General features: G+C 45.7%; 1 long non-coding RNA gene across 1 annotated transcript in view; it reads right to left on the bottom strand.

Moving 5' to 3' along the window:
- Positions 1-2,975: 2,975 nt before the first annotated feature.
- Positions 2,976-11,236, bottom strand: part of LOC308466801 — a 130,904-nt gene continuing 122,643 nt past the window's right edge. Inside the window, exon 4 of the long non-coding RNA XR_013980956.1 lies at positions 2,976-3,027. This is a non-coding gene — a long non-coding RNA (uncharacterized lncRNA). The remainder of the gene's footprint in view (positions 3,028-11,236) is intronic.

The following is an 11,236-nucleotide window of genomic DNA, read 5'->3' as shown; positions in this document are numbered from 1 at the left end:
GGCAGCTGCAATTAGCAGCTGCATCTGTTCACACACACACACACACACAGAGAGAGAGAGAGAGAGAGAGGGAGAGCGGGAGAGAGGGAGAGTGTGCTGGTCCCGTGGGTTAACCGTGAGGTGATGTCCGAGTCCAGTCCGAGGTCGAGGTCGAGGGTGCAGTATGGAGGCAGTCCGTCAAAGCTGAAGCTGGGTCCAAGGCAGGGAGTCGGGTGAGGTCAGGAGCTCCGGCAGGACAGGGTGCAGGCAGGAACTGGCTACCAACAATGTTGCTCCCGCAACCTGGGACTGGGATGGCTGGCTTTTATCTGCCTCAAGGCATAGGGCAGCCCCAGTCCACAGGTGACTCGCCTCTCCTGGCCTGGAGGCAAGCACTCCTCCTGTGGGAACTTAGTTCCCTCCGCCTCTCTGCCCTGAGCCTCTGCAGCTCAGGAGAGGCTTGAGGGTTACCGGATCCAGAGGCAACCTCAGCTTCCCCTGACGGGGCTGAGAGTGGAGCACCTGCAGGCAATGGGTCCTCCATCACCTCCGGAGCCAGAGCAGACTCAGCTGGTGCCTGCACCTGAGGATCCAGCACAGGTGAGGACCCTTCAGGCTCATGCCCCAGCCCCGGCTCAGCTGGTTCTGGAGGCGGGGACTGCTGTGCAGGCTGGGATTCCTCAGGTTCAGGTTCAGCCTCTGATTCTGAATCCCAGGCCATCACAGAGAGGGAGAGATGGGGAGGAAGTTACAAGAGCAAAGGGATGCCCGTTTCAACCCTGCCATGAGTTTGATTGGATTTATGCAGGGGTAATCAGAACATATTTTTTGGCCAGGCATCTCCCCCTCCCACTAACTCCCCACCAATGGCTCTGCATTTGGTTTTAGGGAGTGAGAAAGTCACTCTATGCTCATGTGTTGGAGAAAATATTTTCATAAAAATGCATATTGATGACTCCATTTTCTTATGCGTTTATGGCCTAGCTAAACTGAAAAGGCCTGTACCTGCCTGTACATAGGGAATGTCTGCTCCAGAACACTGAAAAGAATAAACTGTTAGAATGTATGCCTGAAAACAGAATCAGCTAGGCATGGCAACTGTGATTAATAGTGAATTGTTTTGTAGCCAGATGAAAGAGGACATTGGAAGATGTTTAATGAACAGGAAAATTAGTCAAAGTCTTAATAAAGAAAAATACTGGAAAATGGTTATATTCAATCACGTGATATTATGATGAGGTCTGATCTGAAGAGCCAAATGATTTTGATTGGTTCAGGATGACATTGGGTTGCAACTATGAAGATTGCTGTGATGCTTTCATTGGTGAATAGAAATGACGTGCGTAATTTGGAAGTGTATAAATAGCATTGCTTTAGACATGGTTATTTGCAGCCTCCTTACTTTCAAGGCTGTCCCTATGCACATTTGTATTTCAATAAAGGCCTACCTTTTCACTTGGAAACTGCATCCTTTTTGGGGGCTTTCTGGGAGGGATCCCTCTAGTCTAGGGACGTCTTTTTAAATTCCTCCAACACGTAATGTCATGTTCTGGTTCGATGATGGATCCCACAGAGAAAGCAGAGCAGCTGGTAAGATGTTTCAGGACCATGGAGAGCTCTGAGTAAGCCACTTGCTGCAACAAAGCTTGGGAGCAGATGGAGGTCTTTCAAGCCTCTGTCTCCTGACCCCATGCTCTTTGTCGTGTTAGGGTTGCTCTCTTGGGTTCTGCTGATCTTTTCAATCAATCAATCAATCAATCAATCAATGGTACACACCCTTTAAACAAGGTGCATGATAAGGTGAGTTTCTTGGGCTCAGGGATTATACTAAAGCTGAAATGGGGCATATTTTTGTGGCTTGTGCTTGGATGCCAGGAGGAGGGAGGGGAAATTGCCTCTCTTACTCCTAAAGTGGCCCTACAGGTGGGATTCTATCCTGAAAAATGCTGACATGTGACAGTGCTATAGGTTGTATAGGTAGCTATAGGTTGTATAGGTTGTTTTACCCACTGAAATGAATGCCCGTGGCTAACCTAGATCCATTAATTTCAGTGGGTCTACTCTGAGTAAAAGCTAGTTGAATATAACTCTAAAGCCATAACATTCTCATACTGCAGGCTTGCAGCTGCTGTAGGATTCCCTCTTTCTGGTTGGTGTGCCTTGGACTCCACACCCCCTCCTTCCACGAGGCTTCTGTGCCTAGGAATCTGTCAACTCCTTAAACCTCGGATACACAAAGCCTTTTAGACAGCAATTATAGCACTGCCGATATACTAGCAGTGCATTAATTCCTGTCAGGAGTGTTTGAGTTCAAGCACCAGAGCAATAATAAGATTATCTGTGAAGAATTGGGCTGTGACCAGGCAGCACGTTCCCACACTATCAGTTCTTGTGCTCATCCAGAAACAAACAAAGCAGTTACCTTAGAGACAAAAACCTTAGCAAAACATACGGCTGCTGGCTTACTATGGAACTCCTGCAACAACTCCTGACAGCCTCCTTAAGTTCAAGGAGGTAACTGGAGAAGCATTGATTTAAGAAACTACCTGAGAAGCTAATGCAGGTCACGGGGCAAAGCCTGAACCTTAGAAGATGTTGCAGAAAACCAGGACAACTAGAATTAAGGTGTGTTATTACATGGCCTGCAAATGGTGCTCAGCGATTCTCTTTCCGTTGGTTGTATTTAGCAATGTGTATGTGCAGGGACGCGGGTGGCGCTTTGGGTTAAACTACAGAGACAAGACTTGCCGATCAGAAGGTCGGTGGTTCGAATCCCTGCGATGGGGTGAGCTCCCGTTGCTCTGTCCCTGCTCCTGCCAACCTAGCAGTTCAAAAGCACGTCAAAGTGCAAGTAGATAAATAGGTACCGCTCCGGTGGGAAGGTAAACGGCGTTTCCGGGTGCTGCTCTGGTTTGCCAGAAGTGGCTTAGTCATGCTGGCCACATGACCCAGAAGCTGTACACCGGCTCCCTCAGCCAATAAAGCGAGGTGAGCACTGCAACCCCAGAGTCGGCCACGACTGGACCTAATGGTCAGGGGTCCCTTTACCTTTACCTTACGTGCAGGGACATTGCTAGTTACTCTAACAGCCCAGGGCACAGGCCCATGGCACAAATTTGCACAATTATTTCCCTAGGTTAATTTCTATGCAAAGAGATACAAATTATGGCCAACTTTTAGAGGGGGAAAGCAAACCTGTTTTTGGCCTCAGGGCTTATTCTGAGCAATGAGGGACTAACACAATTTATCTGGACCCAGGGCACTAGACATGGATCAGGCCCTCTGCCCCGTTTGCTGCAATCCACCGGCAAGAACTGCAGCCGATGTGCATGCAAATAAACTAAAATAAATGCTGCTCAACATCTAACGTGGTTTCCCTCTCCCTCTTTCTCACCCCATGCCTTCTTCTGCACCTTCTTTTGAATGTGCCTCTGGGCAAATTGAGACAGTGTTTGCATCTCGTCAGCACCATGTCTTGTAGCGTGCCCAGCCACACTGTAAGCAGAGGTTTCTTATTTTAAAATATAGTTGAATCATTGAAAAAGATCAAAGGGGGACAAGGGGCCCAGCACAAAAGACCAGGGCCTCTCGCTGCCTCTGTGTGTGATTGAAGGAAGGTCTTGCAAAAGGAAGGTGCCCTCTGCAATTATCTTCCTGCCAAGTCCCAGGCAGTTTCCTTAAATCCAGATGTTATTTTGGGATGATGGCAGGCTGTGACAATATGTAGTCAGAAGGATCATTTGTAATGATTCTCCCAGCTGCTTCTGTCATCAGGACACCCAGATCCTAAGTTTGAATCTCTCCCTCTCTCTTGGGTCAGAAGTCACTCTTATCAAATTAACTGTGGCAGGATAGGAAAAGATCTTCTTTGGTATTTTATATCAGCTTGTCAGTTTCTTTCAAATCAGGGCTCCTGTCCCTTGGCTGAAAAGGGACAAAAGAAGAAGAATTCAGCCAATGCCTGTAGACTCATGATGGAGCAGGAATTCCTTTGCAGGGACACAGGACACAGGTCATTAAGGGAGCCTACACAATGTAGATTCCTAGGAAGATATATCGTCTTTCCCCCCTTTTTGTTCCAGATAACTTTAACCAAGGCTGGTTGGTTTCCTTCTTCATCTAAGAAAGCCACATTCTCAAATGTGCTTCTAAAAAGTCCCACCACACAATATTCATGCCATTTTGTTTCCAACTGCAAATATTTTAAAAATGGCTCAAATAGCCAAAAGTAAGATCATGTACAAAACACATTTTACTGGCATTTATTGCACTTATAGCTGAAAGCTTGTAAGGTGGAAATCATGCAAAACACATTAGGTTTGGGATTATACCTGCTTCACAAATCCACACAGAAAAATATTGTAGTAAAGGAATGGTGATATTCCATCTCTGAGGTCCAGCTCTGAGGGTCTTCTGGTGGTTCCCTCCCTCCAAGAAGCAAGGTTACCGGGAACCAGGCAGAGGGCCTTCTCGGTGGTGGCACCTGCCTTGTGGAACGCCCTCCCATCAGATGTCAAGGAAATAAACAACCAGCTGACTTTTAGAAAGCATCTGAAGGTAGCCCTGTTTATGGAAGTTTTTTATGTTTGCTGTTTTATTCTGTTTTTAATCTGTTGGGAGCTACCCAGAATGGCTGAGGAAACCCAGCCGGATGGGCGGGGTATAAATCATCATCATCATCATCATCATCATCATCATCATCATCGTCGTCATCTCTCTCTCTCTTTCTCTCTCTCTCACACACACACAAACCCCTGCTTTTTGAAAATAGAGATTTCATCTTAGATCCTCCTTACTACATTATACCAAAATTACTCACACTGCACAATACTCGTGCAAATTCTATAGGTGTAAGTGACGAGGCAGCAGTTAGGGGGACATGGTGAAAACACACTGGCAGAGCCAATCGGGCACTTCTCTTGGTGCACTTGCACTATGCTGACCTCATCACAGAGGTTGTTGTGTGGACACTGCAAAAATCTTGCATGCGTGAGAAGCACCCAGCCCACTACAGTGGTACCTTGGGTTAAGAACCTAATTAGTTCTGGAGGTCCATTCTTAACCTGAAACTGTTCTTAACCTGAAGCACCACTTTAGCTAATGGGGCCCCCCACTGCTGCCTTGTGATTTCTGTTCTTATCCTGAGGTAAAGTTCTTAACCTGAGGTACTATTTCTGGGTTAGTGGAGTCTGGAACCTGAAGCGTCTGGAACCTGAGGTACCCATCTGAAAACTGGATCTGTTTTTTAAAGTAACCCTTCTAAAGCATCTATATTTTTAGAAAATAATAATAATAATAATAATAATAATAATGCCCCATCATTTGCATACTTCATGTGACAGTCTTTAAGAAGGTGTGCAGCATTAATACTGAGCAAGCCTTGGTGAGGAAGGAAAAGCAAGGGAAATTTACATGTGAGCTCTGCATAAAGTATTCACGAGGATATGAACTTGCAAGGCCCTAGAAATTTGATGATAATTTTAAAGCGCTTTTATACTTTGTTTTTTAACGATTCAGAGGGTTGCTGCCTTCTTAACTGCTCTTGTGAAAGCAGCCTCATCTCACTGATCTCCATGCCAGAAGAAGTTTCACCTGCTAAATGTCCAAGGGCACTTCCAGACTGTTGCTATTTGCCTGTGGAATTCAGTCACATGCTGGCAAATTCAAGTCGAGCAATTATAATTGGTTTGGAGTGCTTGTACAACCAACTTGCTTTCCCTTCCTTCTTGAGCTACAGGCATTTTCCTAAACACAGGTGCCAATTCCCCGGGACCCTGGGTGCCTGAGCACCCACAAAATTCCCCATGAAGGGGCCGGGCACCCACAAATTTCAGTGCCCAGTGCCATGCACTCTGCATGGCACCCATGGCCCCAGGCACCCACTCTCTTGTGGCCAAGTTGGCACTTCTGTTCCTCAGAATGGATCTTAGACAGCTCAGGAGCTATGCTCCTAGCCAGCTGAACCCCAAGAATCCAAACTCTCTCCTCTCCTCTCTCTAACTGCTTTCCCCCCTCCCAAAGTACTGACTGCCCCCTTCTCTGGCTGCGTTTGAGAGATACTTCGTTTCCCATGATGTGCATCAAAAGGTACCGTATTTTTCGCCCTATAGGATGCACCGGCCCATAGGATGCACCTAATTTTGGGGGGGGAAATAAAGGGGGAAAATTATTTTCCCCAACCCCAGCCCCCAGAACATGCAGCTCTCCGCAAGCGTGGGAGCCCAGCGCCGGGCTCCCACGGCTTGCAGAGAGCTGCGCGAAGCTAAGCCTGGGCGCGCTGCGCCTCCGCGCTGCCCCTCAAGCTTGCGAGGCTGGCGGCAGGGAGAAGGGGGCTTCTCCCTGCCGCCAGCCTCCAAACCATGTCGGGGGACAGCGGGATGGCGGCGTTCCGCCTCCCCGCTGTCCCCCGAGCTTGTGGGGCTGGCGGTGGGGCTCTTCTGAAGCCTGGAGAGCGAGAGGGGTCGGTGCGCACCGACCCCTCTCGCTCTCCAGGCTTCAGCGAAAGCCTGCATTCGCCCCATAGGACGCACACACATTTTCCCTTCATTTTTGGAGGGGAAAAAGTGCGTCCTATAGGGCGAAAAATACGGTAGTTCAGACAGAATGACCACAGTCCTCAAGTAGATTGTAACAAGAGCAGCATTGCTGGGTAGAAGTAGGATATGAGTAAGTTGGCAAATTGAATTTTAATAATAATAATAATAATAATAATAATAATAATTTTATTTATACCCGCCCTCCCCAGCCAGAGCTGGGCTCAGGGTGGCTAACACCAATAAAATCACAGTAAAAACATAATAGGGGGAAAAGAAAAAGAAGGGGGGGAAACAATTTAAAATACAGGTTAAAATGCAATTTAAAATGCAGCTTCATTTTAAAAGTAGCCGAAAAATCAAGACCATAAGGGGAGGGAAACATAAGGGTCAGACTGAGTCCAAACCAAAGGCCTGGTGGAACAGCTCTGTCTTGTAGGCCCTGCGGAAAGATGTCAAGTCCTGCAGGGCCCTAGTCTCTTGGGATAGAGCGTTCTACCATGTTGGGGCCAGTACTGAAAAGGCCCTGGTTATCTGTTAAAAGTTGAAGAAGAAAGAAACAGTGACAAAGGTTGCCGTCCCCATTCTGGGTTGGTTGTGTAATATTTCTTAAATGGCAAGCGATAGATCCTTTTCATTGGAGGCATTTGATGCCAGAGAAGGATTCTGGAATCACACTGACCTCTTTTGGTAGAGTGCCGCCTTTTAGAGTATCCAGGGCGCTTGTCGCTGAGATCAGATTATCCTTTTGTTGAACTGGTATGCCGTTTCACTGTGGAAAAAACCCTGCCATGCTCAGGGATGAATAAATCTCACATTCGTTCTCCACATATAGAAGAGAGCAACTATGAGCCAAACAATAAATGATGAACATACCTGAGCTTTGGGATAAAACAAGTAATTTTCACCAGAGGCTTCTAATAGTTCTTTTGCCCCTTATATTTCTTTCCAGCCACTTTAGCCCCTGAGCACAAAAAGTCCCAATTGGAAAGGACTTCTCAATTAATGCACGTCTCATTAGGTTTATCTGGAGAGTGCTTGGCACAAGTCATAAATGACTAATAAATATTACTTGCTTTAGCGCCACATCTTTCTGTGAGCGTCATTTTAGCATTGCTGGGATCTCCTGATCCCTCAAAGCACTCTCTAGTTCAGCCAACTAGTCAGCATGTAATCCTTATGCATTAATTTAAGACGGATTCGTTCAAGCCTGGCAGAGAAACAAATTATGTATGGAGGGGGCTTTTAATAATAGGGTTGTCAACCAACCGGGAAAAAATAATGGTCTGGCTTGGTTTACTTTCTTTGCTTTCATTCCAATGAGTAGAAAATCAAGGGGTCCGGCCATCTGCAGCAGGTGAGTGCAACTCCTTTTTAGCCCCAGTGAAATATTGGAGGAGACTGGGGTCCCACAAAGTTGATGAGTATCACCATTCAAATGGTTTAATATTCTTACGCTGCCCTCCGTTAGTTAACAGTCATCTAACTAACTGCTAGCTAACTAACTAGCTAGCTAGCTAACTAACTGGGGACACGGGTGGCGCTGTGGGTTAAACCATAGAGCCTAGGACTTGCTGATCAGAAGGTCAGCGGTTCGAATCCCCGCAATGGGGTGAGCTCCCGTTGCTCGGTCCCTGCTCCTGCCAACCTAGCAGTTCAAAAGCACGTCAAAGTGCAAGTAGATAAATAGGTACCGCTCTGGTGGGAAGGTAAACGGCATTTCCGTGCGCTGCTCTGGTTTGCCAGAAGCAGCTTAGTCATGCTGACCACATGACCCAGAAGCTGTACGCTGGCTCCCTCGGCCAATAAAGCGAGATGAGCGCCACAACCCCAGAGTCAGCCACGACTGGACCTAATGGTCAGGGGTCCCTTTACCTTTACACATCCATTCTTCTTTCAATCAATAAACATTTTTTTACTAAATACGCCATTTCATCCACATTGTGTCTGCCATTCTCTGAAACAAGACAGCAATACAGTAGGACTCTTTTCCTCATTTTGTATGTCATATTTCCATATTTCCATTTTATTGCCATTATTGTTTTCTGCTAAATATATATATATGGGGATTTGGGGTTTTCTCCATCAGGAAGATGATACCTTTATACAGGAAATCAAGCTAGCCCTTTCTCTTTTTCCCTAGCTTGCAAAACACAGTGGCACCACATGAAACGCACAACCCTGTCATGTTGATGCTGCCACATCAAAATGAAGCCCGTGTTCATTGTGTTATTGCATCCACTTGCCCTGTGATGGGAAAACTCTGCCTGGAAGTGTGAAGAATATAGCGCTCTCTTTTTAAGAATGCATTTCACTTTTTTGCTATAAACCTGCCGTTTCAGCAATCGGCCCTGCCAACAAGCTCCTCCACCATAATACTGGTGGAAAGCACTTGGAAAGGCTGCAAATCACATTCTGCGTAGGTATTTTTTAATAAAGAAAATTGCACAGTTGTACAAATGCTTCTTCAACACTTGCACAGTACAGAATGGCACTGAATCTGATGCATTGTTAGTGAGTTAAATTATCTCTGTCTCTGCCGAGCGCAGCCTTTCCCATCACCTTAGGGAATAGGATGAGAATGTGAAAGCGCATCTCTTGTCATGGGAGATGTGTGCATATGTTTTGCAATCTGGCTTGGAAGGCGGAACATGATGAGGCAGCACAAACGGCTGCCCCAAACTTTCCGAAAGCCACTTGGGAGCGTTTCTTGTGACTCAAATGACTTTGGAAGCAGGTTCAAAATCATTACACTGGAATTTGAAATAAGGTGGAAACAAAGTCAACCTTATTCCAGTAAGGTTGCAAGAGACGGTTAAAAAATAGACAGCTTTCTTCGTATCATAGCTGTCAAGCGTCCCTTATTTGGCGGAACAGTCCCTTATCCCAGCGCCATGTCCCGCTGCTGTCCCTTATCGATGAGGCTTCGTTTGGCTGCTGGCTGGGCTTTCTGCCTTTGGCTCAGAGGGGCTCAGAAGTTGAACATACCTGTGCCCGGAAAATCCCTTCTTTTGGCTGCTGATCCCTTATTTTCGAGGCTGCTGGTCCCTTATTTTCAAATCTGTAAATTGACAGCTATGCTTCATATCATCTACAGATTACCATTTGTGCGATATTTCTCAAATCTGGTCTTTTCTCTCCATCAATACGCCATCAATTCTCTCCCTTATTTAACGCCTGAACAGTTTCAATGTTCTCTTCACTGACTTACGTTTTTCTCATCTCCAACCTCTCATTTTTGTTTTCGTTTTGTCACTCAGGCTGGTTTCCCTACCTCCTCACCTTGAAACTCTTCCAACATCTCTCATCTCATTCTGCATCCTATTTATCGGTTCTAAGTCACTTTGGGTCGCCTGGGGCATGATAAAGCAACTAACAAATCTACTAAATAAAAGTAATATTGGCTCCTTATTCTTCTTCACTATAAACATCTCATCCTTTCTTTAGAAGCCTCTATCCCTCTCTCTTTTTGCCTTCTTACATTCCTTCTTCTTACATACTCTCAAATATGAGCAAGAAATCATCCTTGACTTTCTGCAGCCATTTGGGTAGATTACGCACTTCTGTGGCCGTGCAGATGGTATCAGTCTATTCCTCCACTGATCACCCAATGATCTTTTCTTTTTTTATAATAATTTTTATTAAGTTTTCCATTTTAACAATCCAATCAAATCACATTAAATATTCCAAATTATACAAATACATATCATAAAGTCCAAATATTTTGCCAAATTATAAATTTTTGTTGGGGCTTCCCATGCTTCAAGTTCAGTGGGGTCCAATCATCTTATGTTTCTACTGCCTTGAGTTTCCAAAAGTTCATTCTTTGAGTCCTCCTGTTGTTATCCTTAATTTCGTTTTCATCTTTGACTCAGGCTCCGTCCAGGCACTCACCAGGCCTGAGAGCATCTTTGTGTGATGGAAGAGCAGGCATGGCCCTGTTCCCTCCACCATTCGAAGAATGTCACAGCTCATGAGTGACATGGTGTGGCATTTGTCCTCCTAGGTGTGTGGCATCATACTGGGTTCATAAGGAAAGGGTTAACTAATTGTAAAATGACTAACCAATGGGAACCCAAGGGGCAGAGTTAACTGTGTATAAGGTTAAAGCACAGAGGGGTTTTTTGGAGAGAGTTAGAGTTAGGGTGGTTGAGAAGACAGTCTGGAGTTAGAAGAGACGGAGAAGATAATCTGTGGGTTGGGCTAGTCGAATGTGAGAGAGTGAGAGAATTTGGTAAGAGGAGTCAGTCAAACAGTTGAGATAATCAGTCAGAAGGTACAGTGGTACCTCGGGTTAGAAGGTACAGTGGTACCTCCAGAGGTCCGTTCTTAACATGAAACTGTTCTTAACCTGAAGCACTACGTTAGCTAATGGGGCCTCCTGCTGCCGCTGCGCTGCTGGAGCACGATTTCTGTTCTCATCCTGAAGCAAAGTTCTTAACCTGAGGTACTATTTCTGGGTTAGCGGAGTCTGTAACCTGAAGCATATGTAACCTGAGGTACCACTATATTAGGAAGGTATAGGCCAGTAAAGAAACTAAAGTTAAGATCCTGACAGGAATATTATCTGAGAAACCATAAACTTGTTAATGTTTGTAAAGTAAACTTGGTTTTTTGGTTCACTTTTAACAACTGTCTGGAATCGGTGTTTTACCAGAGAGTAAGGGGTTGGTGGCAGCGGGGAAGCGAGCACAGTGGTGGCACAGGGATCAATAGACCGTTAA

The sequence above is a fragment of the Podarcis pityusensis genome (assembly GCF_964106645.2).
Source record: "Podarcis pityusensis genome assembly, chromosome: 17".
Lineage (NCBI taxonomy): Eukaryota > Metazoa > Chordata > Lepidosauria > Squamata > Lacertidae > Podarcis > Podarcis pityusensis.
Note: the sequence above shows the minus strand (reverse complement) of the source record. Positions and strands in the feature narration are given on the sequence as shown.